The sequence below is a fragment of the Adiantum capillus-veneris genome, chromosome 22 (genome assembly GCF_014529385.1).
Source record: "Adiantum capillus-veneris isolate H3 chromosome 22, ASM1452938v2, whole genome shotgun sequence".
Taxonomy (NCBI): domain Eukaryota; kingdom Viridiplantae; phylum Streptophyta; class Polypodiopsida; order Polypodiales; family Pteridaceae; genus Adiantum; species Adiantum capillus-veneris.
In genome coordinates, this window is record NC_140952.1 from 18,540,571 (window position 1) to 18,549,495 (window position 8,925).

An 8,925-nucleotide genomic window follows, 5' to 3' on the forward strand; every position below is an offset into this window, starting at 1 on the left:
AGTTGCATTCTTGTCAATGCAGAATATGCAGCACATGTATTGTACTCATGTAGGATTGTGTGAGTCACTCAACAGAGTATTTTCAGCACGGCTTTATGAGATGTTTGCTATGTATGCATATGTGGATACCAAGTGAGCTAGTTACAACTCGCAGGTGTGGCAGATTCACAAGTTAACCGTGATTTTGGATAGACTTTACAATTGTCCATAGAGCCGCTCGTTCAAGAGTGAGCTAGATTGTTAGATTGCCTCAATGGTGGACTAGACTAGAAAATCCCAAGATTTTAGAGCCAAAAATTGCTCAAATTCTTTTTTTCCATTGGTAGTCAATTAAGTGCAGTTTCAGGCTGACCTATGTGTCCCCATGAGTCCTTAGACACTCTGGCCCCCAGATGTAGGAGAAGAGCTGGGAGCACAGATGGAGAGGAATACACACACACACACATATATCCACACATACACACACACAGCTTGGAGGGGGAGAGCCAACACATTGTGCCCCCTTTCTTCTTCTTATCCAATTATTCACACAACCACAGTACACACTAGACTTAGTGTTAGTGGCTCACACAAGTGTATAGCTATACACTTAGGGTCAGTAGCAATTAGTGATGGGTGGCCGGCCACATGGTCATTAAACCTAACATTCTCCCACTTGATGGCCAATGTGAGAGACCATAAGAATGGAAGAGAACCACTCTTCACCCAATGCCCATCAACTCACGACAGTGCTGAAACTGATGGCTGGAGAGACTCTTAGTGAGTGCATCCGCTGTGTTCTTTGATGTAGGAATCTTCAGTAAATCAAGGCTCTTGTTTGCCAGACATTCACGACTGAAGTGATAACGCACATCAATGTGTTTTTTTATGGAATGAAACACTAAATTCTTAGCCAAGGCAATAGCACTCTGACTGTCACAATGAAGAATCGGTGTACACTGCTCCAATCCAAGATCCTTCACTAGGCGATAGGTTATAGCCTTGGGAACACATAAATGCATCAAACTTTTGATATCATTGTCTGGATGATTACCTCAAGCAATAGAGACTTTTTAGAATCTTACAGACTAAATGTTCCTTGCCCTTCAACACAAACTCTTCAGGTTGCTACATATAAATCTCCTCATCGGGATCTCCATGTAAGAAAGTTGTAATGACATCCATTTGCTCAAGCTCCAAACCTTCAATGGCAACCAAACCAAGCAACATTCTCAGTGTCGTCAGCTTGACCACTGGAGAAAAGATTTCTTGAAAATCTATACCATATTCTTACTTGAAACCTTTGGCCACTAAACGAGCTTTGTAGTTTTCAACACTGGATGCAATCTTCTTCTCGTAAACCCATTTACAAGATAGTGCTTTCCTACCTTTTGGCAATGGAACCGATTCTCAAGTTTTGTTTTTTTTAATACTAAACAACTCCCTCTTCATAGCATGTTCCCATTGAACCTTATCATTAGCTAGCATGGCTTCTTTGTAACAAGAAGGCTCACCACTATATGTCAGCAAAACAAAATCCACGCCTGGAACAAATCATTCTGGCAGATGTGAGACTCTTTGAAATCTCCTCGGCTGATCAAAACTCATACTAGCCTGTGTAACAATTGGCTTTAGAGCTATCTATAAAGGAGGTGATACGTCGAAAAACGTCACTTTCTGGAATTCAACCTCTTTCACTGGCTATCTATGCATCTTGATCTTATTTAAAGACAACATCACTACTACGGATTATTGATCGACTTTTCGGATCCCATAAACGATAACCAAATTGACCATCTAGTCCGTAGCCTATAAAGATGCATTTCCTAAACTCAGGATCTAGCTTAGCACGCAACTCCTTTGGTACATGTGCATAAGCCACACAGCCGAATGTTAAGTGTTTATCATAAGACAATTTGTGTCCTAACCATAATTCCAACAATACACAAAACTATAATGAGGCATGGGGTGATCTATTGATCAAATACACAGTAGTTATAATGCTTCACCCCCAAAACCCTTGTGGTAGATTGGTTTGTGATAGCATAGACATTATCGTCTCTTGGATGGTCCTATTCATTCATTCGGCAACACCATTTTGTGCGGGGGTATAAGGAATTGTAAACTCACGCTTAATTACCCTACTTGAATAGAAGTCTGTAAACTCTTTGGAGACATATTCGATACCATTGTCTGATCTCAAAGCTTTCAACTTATGTTCAGAATGAGTTTCTACCCTAGATAAGAATTACTTGAAACAAGAAAATGTCTCATCTTTAGACTTCATGGCGTAAACCCAAACATGTCGTGTTGCATTGTCAATGAATGTGACAAAGTAAGACGCTCCACCATGTAATTTAGAAGGCATAGGCCCACATAAATCACTGTGCACAAGCTCTAAGTGTTTTCTTTCTTTTTCAAAAGAATGTGTACGATTTGTCCGTGTTTGTTTTCCATAACAATATGCTCACAAAAAGGAAAATTTGAAAACGATAAGGACGGTAAGTAGCCCAAACGAGAAAGCATTTCCATTCCCTTCTTTGACATTTGACCTAATCGGCTATGCCACAAAGCAACGGTTGGCAGCTCGGTTACAGAAAGAACACTGTTTTTTTCAGATACTTAAAGAGGATATAATGAACCAACTTTTGAACCATGGGCTATAACAAGATGACCTTTAGCAATGCGCCAAGACTGCTGGTGAAAAGTGACTTTGTAACCCAAGTCATCAAGACGTACAACTGAAATCAAATTGCATGTCAGGGTCGAAACATGATGCACATTATGGATGATAAAATTCACGCCATTAGCCATCACCATGGCAATATCACCTATGCCCACAATGTCACAAGAGTAACCGTCACCAAGTGTAACAGAGCCATTGATTTCTTCATATGTAGTAAACCAATCTCTATGAGGTGTGACATGCAATGAAACGCCCGAATCAAGAACCCATGTGTGGCACACCTCAGCACTAACAAGTGCAACTGGCATAGAATTTTGTAAAGTCAAAGTTTCTTGTGCATCATAAAATACATATGAATGTTCAGTCAACACATTAATGTCTCGTGCATCACTGTCATCTTGAACTATGTTCAATTCTTCAATCTTAACAGAACCCTTTGGCTTTTCGTCTTTCACATCATGATTCTTGTCTTTGCCCTTGAAGGGGATCGGAGAGCACCACAGACGGAGAGTGAGAGAGAGAAAGAGACACACGACACACAGACATGGGTGGGGAGACTCAAAGAGTGAGCAGCCCCCTATACACTTATGCTATGTATAAGGTATACAAGTCAGTGGGCACCCAGACTCTGGGCGACCGGGCAAGGCATAGGCGCCTATACCCCAACAACCTCCCACTTAAAGGCGACTGTGCCTTTAAGCAAGGGAACCTAGTCTAAAGACTACAAAAGGCGAGAGAAAATCGCTCTCAACCGATGCCCACTGGTTGGCTGTGATCGTGTGCATCCGGCTGTCCTGCTCCCGTGTAAGTCCATACACCACTAGACGTACCGCACACGTACTGCAAGTATGTTCGCAATACCTGCATATCTCCCTCGTGCACTATGCCATCATAAGTCAACAAACGACTGACAACCCCAACAGCAAATGCTCCCACTGCAGCTGTGATATCTGGTCTCAAGATCAGCATCTCATCCATGAGACCACCGAATGCCGATGCAATGCTAGCGGGCCCTGCTAGCTCTACGGAGCATGCATCAACATATATGTCCTTGGCAATAGGCATCTCTGACTGACAAGGCGTGTCAGCCACATGCATCTCCTGACTGTCCGCAAAAGACGCATCAACTTGTCGTGCAACCTCAGAGCAAACCAGCTGCTCTAGGTGCCTGCTGGAAGACATATCCTACACAACTATATCCCCATGCTCACTGTCGAGCATAGAAAGGAATGATTGCATAATCGCTGACATCTCAGCCTCCTCTGCAATCATCCACTGCAAACATGACCACTCAATCTACTGTGACTCACTAGAGCTCTCATTCTCTAACTCCTTATGCATAGAATCTTGCACAACGTCCTCCTGTCGTGACTCACTAGAGCAAGACTGCTCTACCTGTCTATCCTGCATAGAAGTATCTCGCACAACTGACTCTCTGCTTTGCTCAGTCTCACTAGCAAAGCATGCATGTCTGACTATGTCACCTCTCTGTGTGACTGCTCAAGTCGTGCCCCAACTGTGTGCACAACAAGCTCACTACTCTGCACTCCATGCAAAGCACCCTGCAACCCATGAGCAAAAGAGACTGTCCGGGTCTCTCGCTCTCTGCATGGTTGTAACAAGATTGAGACTCGCGACCATCTCGCACCACTACTATGTGCAATGGGTACCATGTGCCAACTCTAGCACCTCTCGCAATCACTAGCGAACCCAAATGCAACGCAAAGGTTCGCTCAAGCAGCGATACCCGACATCCACTATCCCGTAACTGTCTGACTGAGATCAAATCCCGTCTCAGATTGGCACATAACGCACATGACGCAGGGTAAATCTCATACCACTGGGAAAGGACAAACATACGTCTCCTGCACCCTCAATGTCATACACAACACCATCAGCCATGTGCACACAACCAAGTCTCCCACTAGTAAACGTGCCAAACCACTCACGATGCAACGTGACATGGAAAGTAGCATCTGAATCTGGTAACCAATGTGAAGACAATGTGCAATCCGATATGCAATCCGTAGACATAAGATCGTCTGAAGACAAGCTAGATGTAAATGTGACATCGCCGTCACAAGCATACTCAGTAACCACCGTACTGATCTCACTAGCATCTGTCATGCTCAAATCTGCATCACGCATCTATCGCCTCCGTTGTCTCAAACGCCTGAAACATCGACGCCTAATGTGCCCTCTATGTCCACAATGCCAACATGTCAAGTCTCTATGCCGTCGAGACTTGCGTGTGGGACCAATCTCTCCCATGGACATAGAAGTGGGACTAGACTCCCCTGTAGACATGGATGTCACGTACATAGCATGTAAACTCTGCCATAAAGCATGAGTTGTAGTCTCCCTTGAGACCTGCCAGTAAACAGACTCAACCAGATGCAAACGAATCGTAGACATGGCTAACTCGTCAAGATCCTTCCAATCATCATCACGCATAGACTTGGGCTTCGCCGATAAACCACGCAAGGGTTTATCCTGCCCCAAATCCGCCAATGCAACAAGCATATGCTCCTTCCATCTGCACCATCAAACTGTGTCATACCATAGCGCTGGAAGTCAAATGAAAAATCAGCCATAATGCTCGCAAAAGAGCAACCAACAATGAGTAGCAAATGTCAACCAAATCAGCCCTAAACTGGCTCGAATCGCATCAACAAAAGTCTGCAAATATGGCTCAAAACTTGATGCAAAATTGCACCGATAACCGTGCAAAACCTTGCACAAAATCACAAGTCAATATGACTCGAATCCGGCTACCTAGCTCGTAGCCACACAAGCATACATCACAATATTCACTCTTGTGAATGTGCCAAGATAATTGTACGCCTGTCAAACCGTGAGCTAATCACCAAGCCCACACTGTGCGGTATCGATGCATACACATGCACAAATCTCCCACCTGCAGAGAACATTGCACACAAATGCTGAGTGCAATCCGCAATCTCTACCTAGATCGCATAAATGATGCGCATAAAACTCCTGAGAAAATTTCGCCAGAGTTTCGACGCACAATGGCTATCAACACAAAATAACCATTGTCCTGCAAGCTCAATACAATGAGCAATTCAATGCGCATCAAACTACACTCAACATACATGCATAAGCTCTGCAAACCTGTGTCCAACAAATGCTCACAAAGAGTACCACAGGTGACCATACATGTCATCCACAACCAACCTCTGCACTTGCTCACAAGATCTATTGCTCACCACATAAGCATACATAGAGCATTACCCACTCAAAGACCATGTATGCAAGCCACAACACTGCAGAAGAACCAGTCAATTGCAATTGGCAACACCTATAGGAGTACTAGACTCAACCTGTACCTGGGAGTCAAACCCGATCTTGTAACACCTCATATGTGCCTGCTACCTGCAGTGTGCACGGGTAAGCTGTGTGTAGTAAAGAAAACAACAGAGCCCAAAACTGTCCTGAAAAACAATCTCTGTGTTTTTAATTTCAGACCCACCTGCACTCAGAATCAAAAAACAATTCCTTCTGCAAAGTCGTAGAGCTTGAAGCCACCTCCATTTTGAACTAAAAAGTTTTGGAATCGGAGCATTGTAGCTCAAGTTATGAGCAAAACAGTAGACTGTTGTCAAACTGCCAATAACTGAACGACTTTCTTATGTGCTTCTTTGAACTCATAGAAAGGCTCAAACTCACTTCTCACCTCGATGTGTGAGCTGAATCTATCAATCTCACAATGCTTCCGCCGATGTAGCTGTTGCAAAGCTTGCCGAGAAGAGGAAAAATGATGTACACGGTGGGCTGATCTGTAGAGGAACTGTGGACTGATCTGTGAGCACTAGGAAGCTCCTGAGAGCTCTCTTGCAAGCCTCTATATAGCTGTCCACAAGCCTCCTCTATTCATTTGCTCAGATCTGTGACCTCTCCTCCATAGCCGACGAGTTCATCGCGAAGCCGTCCATCTACGCTCTCGCACCTGTCGCTCTGATACCAATTGAAGGGGATAGGAGAGCACCACAAACAGAGAGTGAGAGAGAGAAGGAGACACACGACACACAGATATGGGTGGGGAGACTCAAAGAGTGAGCAGCCCCTATACACTTATGCTATGTATCAGGTATACAAGTCAGTGGGCGCCCAGACTCTGGGCGACCGGGCAAGGCACAGGCGCCTATACCCCAACAGCCCTTGCCCTTATCATGCTTCCAAGCGTGACAATCTTTCTTTATGTGACCATACTTATCACAATAATGGCATTATATATTGCGGTGACCACGAGACTTTGATCTACTTTTTGACGCATCTCTATTGCTCTCTTTCTTGGATTCACGGTGCCAAGAATGACCTTTACGTTGTTTATCATTCTTTTGCACATAATGAGCTTTGTCCCATGATGCGAGCTACTCATAGTCTTTCAACGAATTTCCTCTGACAAAAGAGAACTAGTGACATCGTTGTACACTAGTGTACCATTAGGAGTAGAATTACTGACAGCTATGCAAAAGTTATCCCATGATGGTGGCAGTGAACAAAGCAAGAAGATTGCTTTCATCTCATCATCAATGTTAATTTGTTATGCACGAATCTGAGCAAACAAAGAGTCAAATTCATTGATATGACTGGCAACATTGGTTGACTCCTTCATGCAAAGGTTAAAGAGCTTTTGCATCATGAAATCCTTATTACTAGCCGTATCGTTTTCATAAGTGTTGCATACCTTTTGCCATAAATCATAGGAAGTATCACATTCTAGCACTGAAAAGTATACTGACTCGGCAAGGTGCAGTCTAATGGTAGACCTGCATAGCTCATCAAGTTCTTCTCACTGAAACTGATTCAAGTTCATCTCTTCAATTCATGCCACATAGATAGTAGGAAATTTTTGTTTCTTTTAGACAAGTATATCTTGCATTTGGTTTTTCCAAAGCTAAAATTAGTGCCATCGAACTTCTTTATGTCATAGATATCACGCTCCTTGGTAGTAGACATTATGACAAATCCAAAAGATTCTGGGAAAATTTTGGCAGAGTCTCTTTTATATTTGGGACTATATCAACCAATATAAAAGACACAATGACCAATATGTCAATCAAAGTGCATAAAGAGGGCAATGCCACTCACAAGGCATACAATACAGAGAGCAATTGAGGTGCATAAATTGTTACACTGACGATAGACCGTCAACTTGGCGTCAAGAGCACCTATCCCACTCTACACATGTCCTATGGCAAGGTCACGTAAGGGTAACTCCAGCTACCTGTATCACCAAAAGTATCTCCACATTTGAGAATACCCCAACTCAAGAAAACCTCACCACAACCCTGTCAATGTAGGATATGAAACAAAAACGTATAGTCAAGTCTCAAAAATGGCTATCTTCCGGACCAAGTCTCAGAAATGGACGGGACTGTCGTATAAGCCAAAAGTGGCTCCACAGAGGATGTACAAAGGTAGTATCCATAAATAACGTACAAGATCTGACAATGCGCTCAAACAGGCACCAAAAGCAGATGCATACAACCGCAAGTGACTCCCACTTGCCAACAAATATCTCTCTCAAGAGTGTATGCAACGCATAGAAAATCTCAAATCCGGGATAACATCTACTGGAATGGCATCCCATGTCAAATCTCTGACAATGAAGAAACTAGTGTGTGTCAATTGTCACTTGCACTAAAGTACCTGTTCACCTCGACTAATGGAAACTCCCAATAGTGCATGCACAAGAGATCTCAAGCTCAATCACATCATAAGTGACACATAAAAAGGTCCAGCTGCTGCTGTCAATAACATGTACCATGCATAAACCTGTAAACTATAACATGTAGCCGCTCACGAAAGAGCCATACTACTCAACCACAATGACATACATCAATAGAGCATACAAGCTCTCAAATCCGTAGAAGAACTTGTAACCTGTAAAGAGTAGGGATATGGTAGCTCAAATGAAGGAGCTATGGAATCCCTCAAACAAGAGGCAAAACACCTGTAGAATGCACACCTGCCAGAAACATGTTGTTGTCTGCTGCCTACAACCTGCTGCTCTGCAGAAAAAATTTCAAAACTATCTCACAAACGGTGAGGAATCACCAGATGTAGGCGAGAGGTAAAAAGTTGTAGAACGTTGTGTTTGGTAACCCCAGCGGACAAAATTACGAAACTAAAAACGTGTTGAAATTTGCAGCACAACCCCACTCAAATACATAACCACTTGCAAGCACACTAATCTCCTGCAATGTCCCAGATATGTGGCACCTGTAGTATGCACT